The sequence below is a fragment of the Lutra lutra genome, chromosome 5 (genome assembly GCF_902655055.1).
Source record: "Lutra lutra chromosome 5, mLutLut1.2, whole genome shotgun sequence".
In the NCBI taxonomy this organism is placed as follows: Eukaryota; Metazoa; Chordata; class Mammalia; order Carnivora; family Mustelidae; genus Lutra; species Lutra lutra.
The window spans coordinates 47324624-47343568 of record NC_062282.1 but is presented as its reverse complement, the minus strand read 5'-3'; the positions used below and the strand labels follow the sequence as shown (position 1 = coordinate 47343568).

The 18945-nt window shown below is 36.2% G+C and overlaps 2 long non-coding RNA genes across 2 annotated transcripts in view; one reads left to right on the top strand and one right to left on the bottom strand.

The window, feature by feature from the left end:
- LOC125100464 (uncharacterized) overlaps positions 1-4081 on the top strand; it is a 19114-nt gene extending 15033 nt beyond the window's left edge. Inside the window, exon 3 of the long non-coding RNA XR_007127558.1 lies at positions 3948-4081. This is a non-coding gene — a long non-coding RNA (uncharacterized LOC125100464). The remainder of the gene's footprint in view (positions 1-3947) is intronic.
- LOC125100465 (uncharacterized) lies at positions 3951-18945 on the bottom strand. The gene is made up of 3 exons (XR_007127559.1): positions 18936-18945; positions 15361-15363; positions 3951-4275 (listed from the first exon to the last, which is right to left on the bottom strand). It is a non-coding gene; the product is annotated as an uncharacterized LOC125100465 (long non-coding RNA).

Genomic DNA, 18945 nt, shown 5'->3' with positions numbered 1-18945 from the left:
AAGCTCTCTAGTGACTCTCTCTAGTGTCTCCTCTTCAAGAGTACTAATCCCAAGCATAAAGGCTCTACTCTAAAATCCAATCACTTCCCCAACCCCCTACTTCACAATATCAACACACTAGGGATTAGGCTTCAACATATGAATTTTGGGGATACAGACACTCAACACATAGAACCCAGTCACCCCAATCATTATTCCTGATAATTAGAAACACATCACCAAATAACTGACTCTCACAGTGGCCTTTGTTTCAGGCTTTACTTTAGGGGAACCTGGGCTAAAATTCAAGTTCATAGTGGTAGATATTATTTCAAGAAGGTGGTATTCAGGCCTTACAATCCAATGTAAGGCTTCTAGGCAAAGGAATACCTGAGAATGATTGATTTTCTCAGTATCACATCATACAAACCCTTGTGAGCCTTAATTAAAAGATATTAGAAATGCCCTAAGAATGCCCTACTTAGCGGCTCATTGCCAAGAGTAGTTGAAACAGAGTTGTAAGCTTGAACAGCTTAGGAATGACATTTGTTTTGTTTTTGCTGTGTTTTAGCTTTCAAAACAAAGTGTTTAAGAATTTTTCAATTGAATAAAACAGCCAAATTTTTAGTACGCTGTCTAGGTGTGTCCAAAAACTCAATGTCGTTATTTGAGAAAATGTTTTATATTTTCAATTGGTTCAGATTTTATTACCTGGTTTCACCTTTCTTGGTAATTTTAATCAGTGAAGTCTAGACTTAATTCTTTCAGGACTGCCAAGGTAAGATTTCAGATTATTTCTGAAGGCATTTGGGCAGGAAAACATGTGTGTGTGTCTGTGTGTGTGTGTGAGTGTGCGCGCGCGTGCATGTGTGCGTGCAGGCGCTATTTGGCATTAGACAAAGATAGTTCTGGTCTAGCACTGATTCCCTGGATGACCTTAGTCAAGTAACTTTACCTCTACCTCTGATGCCTCAGTTCCCTCATGTGTAAAATGAGGAACCCCACCATACTGTTGGGAGGAAATCCACACATTCTGAAGTTCAACCCAAGGGTGTGAATCTCTTTTTTGACATCCCAGAAAACTAAACATCCCATTTCATCATGATATCCCCAATGACCTCCACTACATGCTTCCCCAAATAGTCCTTTCCAAGTTTTAGAGAGTGCTAACCTGTTTCTAACATCAGAGAAGTGTTAGTTTTCTTCATGAATGGAGGAAAGATAGTTATTTGTTTGTGTGTGCACTTGCTTGGTTGTTTACATATCTGGTTTATAGAAGATTTGCTCCAAGGATAATTCAATATGGCAAGAGGATTTCACAAGCCCAAGAGACGGGAGATCACCAACAATGACAATGATTTTTTCTTGCTGTCCCTTGTTTCAATTTCATTTTACTTAGCTCCGAAATTTCCCTAAAAAGCTCTTGCATTTTGTACCTTTAATTAATTCCCCTGGAAGACTCAGAAACATTTTTCTCACAACACAACATGACTCCTGAGAACACTGGAAATGGCATAACTTCACTGGTGGTAGACACACACCCTAAAAATTCACCTCTGGCCCCACATGAGCCTGACTCTACCTACTCCTCTGGTCTTCAACCTACCATTTTATGTCCGGCTTCAGTATGGTTGAGACTGAATATCAGTTATTTTAATCTCATGGATTTGGCTTCAGGAAAATGCTTCCAAAACTCTTCTCAAAATCAGGTGCACTGCAGAGAGCTCTGACCTGGCCCTCTCCTTGATTCCTGCCTGGGAAGATCAGGAGTCAGGCACTGACTACTGCTGGCATTTCTCGGCCCTCTTGGTGTGGATATCATCTGATTAAGCATCTGTAGGTGTCAGGGTCTAGATGACATCCAGATCTTTTCTTCTGGCTGGACTTCATTGGCCAAATGTGGCCTTTCAGCACACATCTGTCCTCCAGGCTGGTCACACACTGGGTACTAGCATTTTGGCAGGCAATAAAAACATCCCCATTACACTGTCTCTGTGTGGTTCTGTACATCCAAACTCTTAATTAGCTAACTTGCCTTAGGCTCATTATTCAGACTCTTGCCCCAGAGCCCCACAGTGTAGATTTTCCCATAGACGTTTTACACATCTTTCATTAGATTTATTCCTAAGTACTTGATATTTTACTTACTCCTACTTATTCCTATACTTTTTCCTGTCATTTCCTTAATTTCATTTTGCTTCTGATATATGGAACTACGGTTGAATTTCTATAGTAAAACTCTGATAAAACGCTCTGCAGTGATGCAAATTTGGGTATAAAGCAGTTGGTATTTGAGTCCTCCATCTGGCCTCCATTCTCACAGGTATACGGGCTAAAGTCTTTTTCTTGTGGGAGCAAGAGGGACAATTAGAAAGTGGATGGTTTTGCTTTATCGTCATGTGGGACTGTCTTTGGTCAACACATAGTCAACTGGGTAGAGCTTAACTGTCATCATTTTTGTTTTGTATTTGGTGTGTCAATACAAAGAACCTGAAAATATTTTACTTTACATTAACCTCACCAAGAAGGAACCTGTTCATTTTACTCTCTGAATTTTTGGACCCCACTTACAACATTATGGTGTGGTGTTGTATATTGATTTCATTTCCAGCCATCTTGTTAAATTTGTTTATTCTAATTCACTACAGATTCATTTAAATTTTCTATATCAACTACAAATAAAGAAATTTTGTTTCTTCTTTACACCTCTTTTCATCCTTACTTTACTGTATTTTTTTTCTTCTTTAGAGTCACTTATTTACAACAAATTTTCAGTAGGCTAAGGTCTGTTTTCATTAAAAACAGGAGTCTATCTTTTCTTGAGAAACCATGTTCTATTTTCAAATGAGCAACTGATATTAGGTACCCATGAAAGAAAATTATATAATTAATGTGGATTAATTGATGGCTTAAGAAATAAAATTATTTTCCTTAGCTGAATACATGTAGTTTAGTGTGTTTTGAGTATCTTAACTGATGGAACAAAAAAGGGGGAAATGCAGTACAACTGAAGAATGCAATAGACAGCAAAATCCAAGGGAAGTTGAAGGAAGAAAATAGAAGCTAATGAAATTGAAAACACATGGGCCTTAGTGAAAATCAATAAAGACAAAATTTGCTCTTTTGAAAAAGAAATATAACCTCTGGTAAAACTGCTCAAGAAAAGGGAGGGGACACAAATAACCAATATCAGGGATTTAAAAAAAAAAAGACATCATTACAGAGTCTTCAGATATTTTTAAAAGACAACAAGAAGGTATTAAAGCAATTTTATGCCAAAAATGTAAAAATTTAGAATAAATGAACAAATTCTTAGGCAAAGACAAACTAAACTGACACACGAAGATATAAGAAAATCTGAAAACCCTATAACAGGTTTTTCAAAACCTCCCCTCAAAGCAACCTCCAGACCCTGATGGCTTCAATAGTAAATACTATTCATGTTCAATAAGAAATAATTCTATCTCCTTCTCTGCTAATTTGAATGCCTTTTCTTTTTGTTGTCTGATTGCTGAGGCTAGGACTTCTAGTACTATGTTGAACAACACTGGTGAAAGTGGGCATCCTTGTCGTGTTCCTGACCTTACGGGAAAAGGTCTCAGTTTTTTCCCATTGAGAATGATATTCGTTGTGGGCTTTTCATAGGTGGTTTTTATGATATTGGGGCATGTTCCCTCTTTCCCTACACAGAGGGAGTTTTAATTAAGAAAGGATGCTGTGGGGGCGTCTGGGTGGCTCAGTGGGTTAAGCCTCTGCCTTCGACTCTGGTCATGATCTCAGGGTCCTGGGATGGAGCCCTGCATCGGGCTCTCTGCTCAGCAGGAAGTCTGCTTCCTCGCCACTCCCCAGCCTGCCTCTCTGCCTACTTGTGATCTCTCTCTCTGTCAAATAAATAAATAAAATATTTTTTAAAAATTTAAAAAAAAGAAAGGATGCTGTGCTTTGTCAAATACTTTTTCTGCATCGAGAACTAAGTTCAAATGGTCAAGATTCAGTTGTTTTATCAAATGCACCAGTGCTGAGATTTGCCAGCTATCTAATGCCAAAAATTAGATGGTTATCACCCAAATACTATTAATTTATCTATTACTATATGCAATTACAAAATCACCACAGTAATATTTAAAAAGCTTTTTTCATCCTGTTCATTACTTCCAACTATCATTCAATATTCCGTTTTTGGAATGACATTTGGAAAAACCTCCAAAACAACTTCAAACTAAAAACAAAGCTTACCCTACACTCCAGTCCAAATGTGAGTTATCTGACCATCACACCTCTTCAAACTGGGCTTAACTGAGAGGATCATTTGTTTTATTGATGTGATGTATTATTTTTCTTTACAGACAATTCAAGAAAAATATTTACTACCATTTTAACTTAAATGCATTGATTATGTAATTCTATATTTTTTAATTTCACAAGATATTACTCTTATTTTTGTAAAATGCATTTATATTTTCCCTCCTTATTGCTTAGTTCTACTTGCATCTCAGGCTCTTCTTTACATACTACTTTCCTTTGATTGAAATTTCCCCCATAGAATTTCTTTTAGTGAGGATGTGATGGTAGCAAATGTATTCCATTCTCAAATGTTTGAATAATTTTCTTATGTTGCTTCCATTCTCGAAAGATATTTTCTTTTAAGACAGAATTCCAGATGAGTGATTTTTTTAAATCATATTGAACATATTATTCCACTGGCTTCTATCTTCTTTTTTATTGTTGAAAATGTGGCTTCCATTCTAGCACAGGGTAAGCAAACTATATCTCATGGTCAGATCCAGTTCACAACCTGGTTTCATAAATAAAGTTTTACTGAAATACAACCATGCCCATTCATTTATCTAGGACCTATGGCTGCCATCACACTACAATACCAGGTTTGAATAGTTTTGATAAAGAACATGTGGCCCTCAAAGCTCAAAACAACTACTTTTGGCCCTTTTTAGAAAAAGTTTGCTAACCATTAATCAAGCAGGAATTTCCTTTGAAGGTAATTAATATTTTTCTGGCTTTGAAGGTTTTTTTCATTGATTTTCTCCATTTTTACTATAATATATTTCTTTTTATGTATTGTGCTTGAAATTTTTTGGATACCTTAAATCTTTTGATTCATATCTGTTATAGGTGCTTAAAAATTCTTAGTGATCATGTCAGTTATCTATCAGTGCAATTTCCTCCTTGCTTGGCTGAGCAGTCCTGGCTCAGGATCTCTCATAAGGCTGCTCCTACACATATTCATTGGTTGTGGCTACAGTCAACCAAAGGCTTGACTGGGCTGGAGGATTCAATTCCAAAGTGGCCAATTCACATGGCTGGTAAGTTGGTGCTGGCTGTTGACAGGAGGCCTCAGTTCTCTTTACAAGGGCTCTCAATGTAGTATAATGTCCTCATGACATGGCTTACTTCCTACAGGACAAGCAATCCAGGACAAAGGACCTGGCAGAAGCTTCTCTTTAAATGACTCAGATTTGGAAGTCACACAGAATCATTTACCCCACATTCCTGAGATGCAAGTCACTAAACATAGACCACACATGAATAAGGAGTAAATGAGGCTCCAACTAGCAAAGGGAGGAGTGACAAAGAATGCAGACATATTTCAAAACCACTACATTACCCTTTCTAATATTTCCCTTGTTCCTATTTTCTCTCACTCCCCTTGCTCTGGGGTTCCAGTTAAATCTAGGGTAAGCCTTCTCTCACTGTATCTATACCTCTTATCTTCTCTTCTGTATTTTTTGACTCTTTTTCTCTCTATGCTACATAATTCATAACTTCTTCTGACCAATTTTCCAGTTCATCGATTGTATCATCAACTATGTCTGATCTGCTATTAACCCCACCCACTCAGTTTTAAATTTCAGTCATTTCATTTCAAAACTAAATTTTTTGTTGATTGGAATATAAATTGTTTCTAGAAGTTAAATTTGGTTCACTTTCAAATCTACTAAATCACTTCCTACAATCTTACATTCCTTGCAAATAACTTCAATTTTTCATTGTATTTCTTTAAACATAATCAGTAATGTTTTTAGACCTGTCTTTATTAATGCCAATATCTGAAGTCTTGTTAGGCTTATTTCTGCTCTTGCTGATTTTTATTCTTAGAACCTACTTTTTTCATATGCCTGGATCTTTAAATGTTGTAATGAACATCTTACTTAAAAATTGTTTTGTCTGGCTACCTGGGTGGCTCAGTGGGTTAAGCCTCTGCCTTCGGCTCAGGTCATGATCTCAGGTGCTGGGATCAAGCCCCGCACCAGGCTCTCTGCTCAGCAAGGAGCCTGCTTCCCTCTCTCTCTCTGTCTGCCTCTCTGCCTACTTGTGACCTCTCTCTCTCTGTGTCAAATAAAATAAAATAAAATCTTTAAAAAAAATGTTTTGCCTCAACTCTATGGTCAACTAATCTTCGACAAAGCAGGAAAGAATGTCCAATGGAAAAAAGACAGCCTCTTCAATAAATGATGTTGGGAAAATTGGACAGCCACATGCAGAAAAATGAAATTGGAACATTTCCTTACACCACACATGAAAATAGACTCAAAATGGATGAAGGATCTCAATGTGAGAAAGGAATCCATCAAAATCCTTGAGGAGAACACAGGCAACAACCTCTTCGACCTCAGCCGCAGCAACATCTTCCTAGGAACATCGCCAAAGGCAAGGGAAGCAAGGGCAAAAATGAACTATTGGGATTTCATCAAGATCAAAAGCTTTTGTACAGCAAAGGAAACAGTTAACAAAACCAAAAGACAACTGACAGAATGGGAGAAGATATTTGCAAACGACATATCATAAAAAGGGCTAGTGTCCAAAATCTATAAAGAACTTAGCAAACTCAACACCCAAAGAACAAATAATCCAATCAAGAAATGGGCAGAGGACATGAACAGATATTTCTGCAAAGAAGACATCCAGATGGCCAACAGACACATGAAAAAGTGCTCCACATCACTCAGCATCAGGGAAATACAAATCAAAACCACCATAAGATATGACCTCACACCAGTCAGAATGGCTAAAATTAACAAGTCAGGAAATGACAGATCCTGGCAAGGATGTGGAGAAAGGGGAACCCTCCTACACTGTTGGTGGGAATGCAAGCTGGTGCAACCACTCTGGAAAACAGCATGGAGGTTCCTCAAAATGTTGAAAATAGAACTACCCTATGACCCAGCAATTGCACTGCTGGGTATTTACCCTAAAGATACAAACGTAGTGATCCGAAGGGGCAAGTGCACCCGAATGTTTATAGCAGCAATGTCTACAATATGGAACCTACAATGGAAAGAACCTAGATGTCCATCAACAGACGAATGGATAAAGAAGATGTGGTATATATACACAATGGAATACTATGCAGCCATCAAAAGAAATGAAATCTTGCCATTTGCGATGACGTGGATGGAACTAGAGGGTATCATGCTTGGCGAAATAAGTCAATCGGAGAAAGACAACTATCATATGATCTCCCTGATATGAGGGAGTGGAGATGGAACATGGGGGGGTTAAGGGGGTAGGAGAAGAGTAAATGAAACAAGATGGGATTGGGAGGGAGACAAACCATAAGTGACTCTTACTCTCACAAAACAAACTGAGGGTTGATGGGGGGAGGGGGTTGGGAGAGGGGGTTGGTGTTATGGACATTGGGGAGGATATGTGCTATGGTGAGTGCTGTGAAGTGTGTAAACCTGGCGATTCACAGACCTGTACCCCTGGGGATAAAAATACATTATATGTTTATTAAACAGAGTGATATCCATAAAAAAAAATTGTTTTGTCAGTCATATACCTGGGGAAGACTACAAGTCCAGGAACATCTTTAAGCAAGTTCAAGGTCTGAGACTCCCTGAAAGACTCAGAAGCTTGGATCTCTGACTATAACTTCTCAAAAGAAATTTCCTACCTTTTTTTCTCTCTCCCAGAGCATGTAGAACCTTTGTGAACGGCAGTTGAGCATGGTCAGAGGCTTGCTTAGACCCTCATTTTACAGGTTTCCTGAGTTTTTATGTCCACTTTATCTCACAGAGTGAGCAAATAACCTCCCTGAGAAAGCACAGTAAATAGACATTAGAGTCAAGACTTAAACAAAGGCTTCTGTGTTCCCATTATGCCGTATCTGGTCTCCATAATCAATAACTGGTAATGTTAGACAGTGATGATGATGGTATTGTTTTTTCATCCCCTTTACCTACAACATGGCCTCCAGGGACACAGTTTACTTAACAATGTTGGGTCATATAAGAACTTAGATTTCTGGCAAAAGACCAACCCCACAGATGCTGAAGGCAGAAGTGCTGTCTTTTTACTATCTGGACTGTCAATGGTCAAAAGCAAAACCTTCAGCTTGAGTAACTTGAGAGGTGCTAGCTGACTAGTGGGAGAACAACTGTGTATTTTCAGTGTGAGTGCTGCCATTGTTGCAGAAACTTAACAGCACTGTCCATAAAATAACAGGATATCTTTTCATGGCACATGTCAGCAGGGCCTCTGATTGATACACTGCATTGTTTTCAATCACAGTTTTATGAGGCCCACATTAAATATTAAAAACTGAGCTATATATTTGGAACAGTAATTAGTCTGAAGCAGCCTCTGTGCCTTATCCCCTGTTAAAGTTTTAAAGTAAACCAAGGATGATGAATATTTAATGTACTGTACCTCATTGTCATCTGATAATAAGATTTGTTATAGGGTTATAAAATGTTATGTTAGGTTCTTACAGCACATCATTAATATTGTAAAATGTAGCTGGGCTCCCAGGCAGAATTGCCTGACAGAAAAACAATAGAAAGATAAGTGATATCAACCATTTCCTCCAAGGGCTTAGAAGACAACCAGCCAAGAGATGAAAAGATGTATTTGAGAGTTAGATGTATTCACCAAGCTTTAAAGTGAGAAAAAGGAAGAAGACAATGCAGGAAGTAAAAGAGAACCAGGGAAAGGATGGAGGGGAAAGAGGGAGAAAATAGAGAAAACCTAGAGAAAATATAGAGAGGATGTTAGTTGCAAGGCACATTCAAGGATCAGATGGGAGCTTGGATGGAATGAATGTGAAAGAATTTTCCCACTGTTATATTCTAGGATTCCATGCTCCCTCTGAAGAGATCAGAATATTCACCCTCAAGGTATGTCACTTCCACTTTGGCATAAGGATAATTTTGAGCTGAAGGCAATTGATAAAAAGCAGACACAGGAAGAACTCTCTGCACTCCCCCATAGCTGCCTAAATGAAGGTCACAACCTTCCTTTGTGAAGGTGTCCCCCTTTGCTCATACCAGAATGAGGAGACCAACTCTTGTTACCAAAAACAGAGATGGACTGAGATGAGTCTGCCTAAAGAAACCTTTCTAAGTAAACCTTATTTATCATTAGTTCCTCCATGTATTTCCTAGTCACCTTCCCACAATTTAATACTCTTAAAAGCCCAACCCCCTTCCCTTTGTCTAGTCCTATCCCTACAATTTATCTCTCTTTATTAAAATTGTAAATAAGCCCATTGGGCTAATGATTTTTGTGGGGGAAGGCAATGGGAGTTACTTCTTCTCGCTAAAGCCCCATTAACATAAAATTAAAAATATTAACATTGATAAAAATTTTCTTTTTTTTTCTGCTCATCTTTCCTTTGTCAATTCAATTGGGAGACTCCAAACACAAACCTAAGAAGGTAGAGGGAAAATTTTTCCTCCCCTATACTTCACTATTGAAAACCTCTATAGCCATAAGAATCTCATAAGACCGTTTATTCTACCTAGTGGATTCTCTGAAAGAATCCAATAGCCCTCCAGAAAGATTGTCCACAGAGTAAGCGCTGACAATAAAATATGTATCACTTGACAAAAGTAATAGGAAAACAAGATTAGAGTTTGGACATGTTGCTTATTTAGGCTCCATTCTTCTCAATCACAGAAACAAGACAAGGTATTAGAGAGATCAAATCTAGTTTAGCACCATGAGTTTCTAAACCATTAGCATCAGAAGGTACCTTGATAATCACAACAGCATACAGGTTAGGAACATGACCTTATAAGACTGATAAATTCATGTTTGATTTCTACCATGTGCTAGATTGTGACCATAGAATTTCTAGGCATCAATCTCATTATCTATACAGTTTGTGCTTAATAACAACTAATATAAGTAATACAGTTAGCACAATAACTTGATATTTTAAATACCAGTAAACATGAACAGTGATATTGAGAGTGATAAAAGAGGGAGAAGAAGAGAGATCATCCAATTCATTCTTTCCTTTTTTTTTTAAGATTTTATTTATTTATTTGACAGAGAGAGGTCACAAGTAGGCAGAGAGGCAGGCAGAGAGAGAGGAGGAAGCAGGCTCCCTGCCAAGCAGAGAGCCCGATGCGGTACTTGATCCCAGGACCCTGAGATCATGACCTGAGCCGAAGGCAGAGGCTTAACCCACTGAGCCACCCAGGCGCCCCCAATTCATTCTTTTATAGAAAGATGATTGAGGGCCAAGGAGAGATTACTTATTAGAGACTGTATAGCCCACTATTGCTGAAACTGGTCAAGTCAAATATTTCTTTTTCAGTTTAAGTAATTAGATATAGCTCCTATAATGTATCCATTCTAACAGTAAGTGCCAAGGGATCAATATAAAAAGAAATATAAAACATGAACTTTAACATCAAGAAACAAAATTTATCTATTGAACACAGAGGGATTAATATAAACCTTATGCCATGATTTACATTTATTTGATGAGAAGTATTATAGAAATTAAATAAGTCCTGTAAAGTTTATGAGACCAGGAAGAAAATCCTTATGCTATAGTGGAAAATAGAAAAGTAAAAAAATAAAAGTATATGTAGATATATAAGGAGAAAAAGAAACAGTATCAGAATAAAATATACCATAAAATAATTACAGAGATTTTTCAGCAAGCAGTGAGATTATAAGCAGTTTTTTTCTTCTTCAGACTTTTTCTATACTCTCTAAATTTTCTACAATGGCACATATTAGTTTTTAGAATTATAAGAAAAGTAATTCCAGCATGTCTTTTTTCATGCCGAAGACATACACAGTGCAAAAACCTTCTCCTCATGATAGCAACTACAACATATGTAAAAATACCTGCAAATAAAACCGTGAAGAAAGTTTATAAGACCTCTATGAAGAAAACTAATTAAGCCCAAGTATATTATTATACTGTATTAATCCCAAGAGGATTTTTTCAGAACTCGACAAAGTTCTTCTAAACTTGGTCTGGAAAAAAATACAAGAACTACAATTGTTAGAAACAATAATTTAAGACTTAAAAAAGAAATAATTTATCAGGCTTCTGATTGGTCAGGCTGAAACAGATTGACAATGCCCATTTTTGGCAGTTTTGGTGAATGTGAAAATTAATACTACCTTTCTATAAGATAGTTTGGCAATATGTATGAGAATTTTGAAGGGGTATTCTCTATGACCTTGTGATTCCCAGTGCCAGTAAATAAGGAGATAATCACAGAAGTGTAAAAGAGGTTTAGAGAAACACTTTTTTCCTATAAAAGTAAATTAATGTACAACTTTAACTATCTACCTTAAGATATTAGTTAAATAAATTATACTTTCTCCATAGAAAAGAATTGCATGTAGCTACTAAAGATGCTATTGACCTAAATTCATGGCATCTTGTTAAGTTAGAGGGGAGAAACAAAACAAAACAACCTGTGATATGATAACAAATAAAATAATGAGCAAACAGAAAAATATTTAGAAAAGGGGTCATTTAGGGATATTGAGAATTGGAGGGTTTGTTTGTTTGTTTTTAAGTTTCTTATTTGTATTTTTTCCTATTCCTTTTTGTCCCCCAATGAGCTTAATTTGCTTTCATGATCAGGAAAAAACAAAAAACAAAAAAACAAACAACAACAACAACTATGAAGCTCAAAAAAGTAGTATTTTCAATAGAAATAAAGACAACAGAGTGGGTCAATGTAATCCAGGAAGAAATGATGAATCTAAAATCTTCGTTTTAGTGAATTGTTTCAATCTCCTCCCTTATTAAATCTCTTATGGAAATCCAAGGAGCTGCAAAGATGATGAAATGACAAGTGGTCTTTTCCTCCTCTTGAACCTGTAACAATGATAATGAGGAGGAAAATAAGCAAAGAGTAGAAAAAATAGGTTATTCAATTCTGGGTAAGATGTGGGCAACCCCTGTGGGATCCCAAAGGAAGGAAAAGGAAGAGAGTATGAATTCAAAGAAAGAAAGATTGGGGTTTGATTTGACAAAAGATAATCTAACAGTGGTAGCAAGCTCAGAATCAGCTCAGAATCTTTAGACAGGAACACACCATTCCTTGTCAAAGGTGGTTTATAGGAAATGGACTCGTCAGAGGAGGCACTGCACTAGACGACCTTTAAGTTATTTACAACCCAAAAATGACTTTATTTTCCTGTAGCACTTAAAAAAAATAATAAAAATAGTTTTCTAAGTAGTGACCGGCAAAGATCCACATAGGGGACCCTAGAAGATCAGGGACTTGAATGCAATTTCTTTACTCTTAACTTCAATTCAAATCTTTCTATCTTTTTTAAATCAAAGCCTAGGGTTTTGGTAGCTGAATGCAAATTTTGGGGAATGCTGGGGAAAAGAATCAGCAAGGGATTTCCTTTCTCATAAACCAGGAAAACATACATATGAGGCCACTGTGAGAAAGCTGGTGACAGGGATCCTCCCCATGAAAATGTAGATTTGGGGAATACTTGGCCTGAAGAGGTCAGAGGATCCAGTGACAAATCAACAGAGACTCCATTGTGTGCCAGATCTCGCAGTCCACCCAAGATCTAGAAGAAGTTTTCACAGGTAAGTGAGGTACTCCCATCCTTCAGACTGGAAGAATACTGAAGACTCCAGAGCAGAGAGATTTACTTCAAGTAAACTACCTCAAGGGGCAGAGCAGCCCAAGACAAATATCAAGTAAAACAAAAAGGACACAGATAGAGTGTAGAAGAGATAGGTAACAATCTGAATGTAAAATAAAGAGAAGTTAGGAATATCTGCATGCAGTTACCCTCTCTTCTCACCCCACTTCCCCCCAGAAAACTCTACAGAGATAAAAGATACGGTTTCCAACCACACTATTTAGTAGATGAATTTAGAAAGAGGACATCCAAGGTCACTGTTGAGACCTGATATAGTGGCATAACAAAACAAAAAACAAACAACAACAATAAAACTTAAGAGTTATGAAGAAATATGTAAAATATTAATATTTTAATATATTAAATATATAAAAAGATTAAAATTCTCATTATTTTAATGATAGTGAGATGATAATGAATTAGAAGATGAATATGAGAAATTTAATATATAAATAAAAGGAGCTCCAGAAAAAAACAGAGACAAGAGAGGCAAAAATAAAAGACAGATGTAAAAATTCAATGAATTCCCAATCAAAATTCCAGCATGCTTTATGCAGAAACTGAAAAGCTCATTCTAAAATTTATATAGTAATGCAAACACTTTAGAATAATCAGCATAAATTTTAATAAGAGCGAAGTTGGAAGACTTAAACTATTTGATTTCAAGACTTATGTGGAAATAAATAAAGACCACCCAAATGAGAATAGGCAAAACCTATTTATCCAGAGCTTGCTTTAGCAAGGGTGTCAGTCAACACTTGCATTTGACAGAGACTCAAAAGCAGGCAAGGAGGACTGGAACACCTTATAGAGGAAAAATGGAAGGCTTCGTGTATGCTCTAATTAGAGATTGTTGACATGGGGAGTCAGGAAGTGGGTGTCTTTTTGACAAAAGTGCCCAAGACAGCCCAATAGGGAAATGATAAATGTTTCAACAACTGATACTGAAACAACTGTGTATTAATATGGGGGGAGGGAATCAACCATTACCTGACACCATAGAAAATAATTAACTTGAAATAGATAGTAGGGCTAAAGGTGAAAACTAAAACTGTAAGACTTTTAGAAATAAACTCTGAACAAAACCTATCCCTTTTAGTTAGGTTAAGGTTTCCTACATAAAACATAAAATGCGTAATCCATAAAAAGAAAAAAATGATATATTGTGTTTTATTAAAACCTAAAAGTTTTGTTCTTTGAAAATTCACCATTGTTCTTGAAATTCACTATTAAGAAACAAAAAGTCAATCCATAGACTAGAAGATAATTCTCTCCAAATTTATTAGGCAAAAGGCCTTACCAACATGGATAGAGCTCGTCTATCTTGATATGTCAAACAACCCAATAATATATGGAAAAGGAGGGGCACCTGGGTGGCTCGGTCAGTTGAGTGTCTACTTTCCACTCAGGTCATGATCTCAGGGGTCCTGGGATGAAGCCCTGCACCTGGCTCCCTGTTCAGCGGAGAGCCTGCTTCTCCCTCTCCCCCTGCCTGCCACTCTGCCTACTTAAGGCTATTTAATTATTATCTGTCAAATAAATAAAATCTTTAAAAAAAAATAAAAACTAAATGGAAAAAGATTTGAATAGTCTCAAAAGAATATGATATTAATAGCTGAAGACACATGAAAAGATATTTAACATTTTTTTAATTTTGAACTTTTTATTAACATAAATGTATTATTAGCACCAGGGGTACAGGTCTGTGAATCACCAGGTTTACATACTTCAGAGCAGTCACCATAGCACATACCCTCCCCAATGTCCATAACCCAACCACCCTCTCCCTATCCCCCTTCCCCTGGCAACCCTCAGTTTGTTTTGTGAGATTAAGAGTCTCTTATGGTTTGTCTCCCTCCTGATCCCATCTTGTTTCATTTTTTCCTTCCCTAGCCCCCAAACCCCCCACTTTGCCTCTCAACTTCCTCATAGCAGGGAGATCATATGATAATTGTTTTTTTCTGATTGACTTATTTCGCTCAGCATAATACCCTCTAGTTCCATCCACATTGTCGCGAATGGCAAGATTTCATTTCTTGTGATGGCTGCATAGTATTCCATTGCATGTATATACCACATCTTCTTTATCCATTCATCTGTTGATGGACATCTAGGTTTGTTGATATTTAACATTTTTAATCATAAAGGAAATGCAAATTAAAGTCACAAGATGGCATTGTGTCACCATTATAATTGCTAATATTAAAAAGTCTGACAATACCAAACATTGGTGAGAATGCAGAACAAATAGAACTGTCATTCCACAGCTAGCAGGAATATAAAATGGTACATCCACTGTGGATATCAGTTTGGCAGTCACTTCAAAAGTTAAAACACGGGGGTTCCTGGGTGGCAGAGTTGGTTAAGTGTCCAACTCCTGGTGTCTACTCAGGTCGTTATCTCAGAGTTGTAGGATCGAGCCCTGAGTAGGACTCTGTGCTCAGCGAGAGTTCTGCTTGTGAATCTCTCTCCCTTTCCCTCTATGCCTCCCCCAACTCTCTCTCTCTTTAAAAAATAAATAAATCTTTAAAAAGAAAAGCTAAAACATATGCTTAATATACAATCCAAACCTTCTATTCCTAGATATTTACCTAAGACAAGTGAAAGTATATTCACAAAGTATTATACATAAATGTTCACAGTCAATTTATTTGTAATTGCTAAAAACTGGAAAGAGCTAAAATATCTTTCATCAGATGAGAAAATAAAAATGTTATTTCCATACAACAGAACATTCCTTAATAGTAAAAAAAAAAAAAAACTATTAACACGAAAACATCAATGAATCTCAAACTTATTTTTCTGCATGAAAAAATACATATCAAAAAATAGTACACACTCTATCATTTATGTAAAATTTCATTTCTATACAGTTCTAGTAACAGAAAGCACATCGGTGGTTGTCTGTAGCTGGGAGTAGAAAAGACAGATTCCAAAGGAAGAAACTTTGGGAGAGATAGAAATAGTATCTTGATGGTGGTGATATTTGATACCTGTCAAAATTCATCAAACTGTACATTTTTTAAATATGTGCCATATACTGCATGCAACTTATAAATAAATAAAGTTTTAAATCACAAATAACAATGGTTAGAGATATACAGAGACCCCTATGTCCCATGACTGGGGAATAAGTACATATTTTTATATGCTATATAAAGTTTATATAAAGAATAAATTAATGTTTTTACAACAAAATCTTTTAAATTCCAAAACAACTGCATGACTAAACAAAACCCACATATTTCATAGGCTATATATGTTGATAAATACTATTAAAAATGCCTGGTGAGGGGCCCCTGGGCGGCTCAGTGGGTTAAAGCCTCTGCTTTCGGCTCAGGTCATGATCCCACAGTCCTGGGATTGAGCCCCGCATTGGGATCTCTGCTCAGCAAGGAGCCGCTTTCCTTCCTCTCTCTCTCCCTGCCTCTCTGCCTACCTGTGATCTCTGTCAAATAAATTTAAAAAAAAAAATTTTTTTAAAAATGCCTGGTGAATCCTTAGACCAAAAGGAAATTATTGACTAAAAAAGAAACCTTACACTTAAACCTAGAGCACAAATTAAAAACTCTAATGAAAATACATATCTGCAAAGCCTTTGTCATTAAGGAAATAATGAAAATAAAGGAAATTGGAATTCATCTTTGATGACACAAACAATGAAGTTGAAATTTACATGAATGAAAGGACTTGATGAAAACAAAAATTTGTAGGAAAAATAAATAAGCTGATTTCAGGAAAAAATGAATTCACATGCACACATACACAAATGATTAGGAATTAAAAGGAAAACCCAACCAGAATCACAGGAGAGATTTTTAAAATTATAGTAGAAAACATGTTACAGACAAATACATGGCGATAAATTTGAGATCCTAGAGGGAATAGCTAACCTAAATTATCATAGTTGACTCAAGAAATAATACAAATTATCATAGCCAATATAAATTATCATAGTTGACTCAAGAAATAATATATTTGACAATGTAATGTAGACAAATTGATTTTTCATTTCAGAGTGGGAAGGAAAAGGTTTTTTTAAATGGCATTGACACAATTGACAACTTTGGGATGAAAACAAAATTGAACCCCTAACTTACATAATACAAATAAGAAAATATAGAGCAGTTGGGGGTGGGGCAGAAGAGAAAAATAGAATTGCTGCAAAAAAAGTATATTAAGGTGATTTCATGTAAAATTTCACAGTAAAGCAGACCCTTAGCCAAGACTAGAAAATAAGGGGTTTTAAAAACTGTATTTAGCCATATAAAAGTTCAAATATTTATAGCAAAACATAACAAATTCCAACGCTGAGGATGGAAAATTAGTACCTATAATATATATTTATAAAAGTCTTTTAAATTGACAAGAAAGAAACTCCGCAAGAGGAAAATAGGTGAAGTTATGAATAGGAATTCACAGATGGACATATCCAAATGCCAACAGAATATGGAAAGGAGCTTAAAATCACTAGTACTCAGAAAAATATGAACTAATCCAACAATAAGTTGTGATTTTATAAACATGAGATTAGAAAATACCAATAGAACTATTGCCAGTGGGAATGTGGGAAGGACAGTGTTGTTTTGGCACATTGCTGCTAAAATGTAAAATATTACTGGTTTTGCAGGAATACGCACTGGCAATAACTACTAAAATTTAAAAAATATATACACCCAGCAGTTCTCCTGAAAATTTATTCCATAAAAATGAAAGTCTCAGTGTATGAAGATATATTTTGAGGATATTTAATGCAATGTTGATTGAAGTAGCCAAAAAATAAAACAAGACAAAAGAAATACTAGATATAAATTTAATACCCAACAATTAGAAAAAGGCTAAGTTATAATAATTCATACTATGCAACCGTGCACTTTCATGATAAATTATCATAACTTCAACAAAAATAAGATCCAGAAAATTATGTGTATCAGTTGAGAATGCGTTTGACTACATAGAAGGGAAAACTTGATGATTGTGGTTTACACAAATAGTGTTTGTTTATTCTAGGAAATCCAGAGGCCAGAAGATAACTGGTTCTAATTCAGCCACTCAAATGCCAGCAGGCACTCAGTCTCTTCTCTTCCTATCATGCCTTCACTAATATTCTGCCTTTTGTCCTCCCACTCATCCCTTCGTGATTCAAAGATGGCGCTGTCATTTCAAGTATCATTTCCAGTTCCCAAGAGGGATGAAGGGAGAAGAATTAAAACTAGCAAAACCAAATTTATGCTATTTATTAGGAACTAAAACTCTCCTAGAAATCTTGCAACGTATTTCTCCTTAGATATAGCTGACCAGCACTAGGCTCTTGTCCTCCACATACCCAGGGGCTTCCCCATTTCCAAGAGCAAGAACATCTGCTGTGAATTCAAAGTTTAAGCTTTCCTGCTTCCATTGGTACAGAAAAGACCAGGAAATGGCATTTTATAATTTGCAAATCTTACAAAAATAAATTCTATAATATAATCCTATTTTGTAAATCAATAACAAAAGTTCCACGTGAATATTCATATGTGCTTTTGTCTATGATTATATGTACATGAAGAAAAATACATACACACACATAACAAGCTGTTAAGTAAATTTCAAGACAGGGCATATGGAAGGAGAAGTCTTAAAGAGAAGGATCTAAACAAACCATAATTAACTATAATGTGATCATATGTGTGCATTTATAAAAAACAATTTATACATTAGTAATTTGTAAATACTTCCAGCATATTATTAGGTTAAAAATAGTAATTTCTATTGCCTTATACATAATGAGACACCATTTTTCTTTGGTAAAAAATACCTATGTTTGTGCCTAGAAAAATAATAATGCCAGTGTTCATTGAGCTCTAATGTTGTTCATACACATATATATAAGTGATAGACACCTTTCAATCCTCTCAATAGTGCTAAAAGATAAGTAATGTTATCACCACTTTACAGCCATAGAAAGGCTTGGAGGTGTTTAGCGGACTTTGCAGTGTCACCTGACAGGTGAGGAAAAGAACACAGGTGACAGTGCTTACGTCCAAGGGTGGAATAAGGGTTGGTAGGGGAGAGGGCAAGAGAAGGCTTACCCAGTTCCCT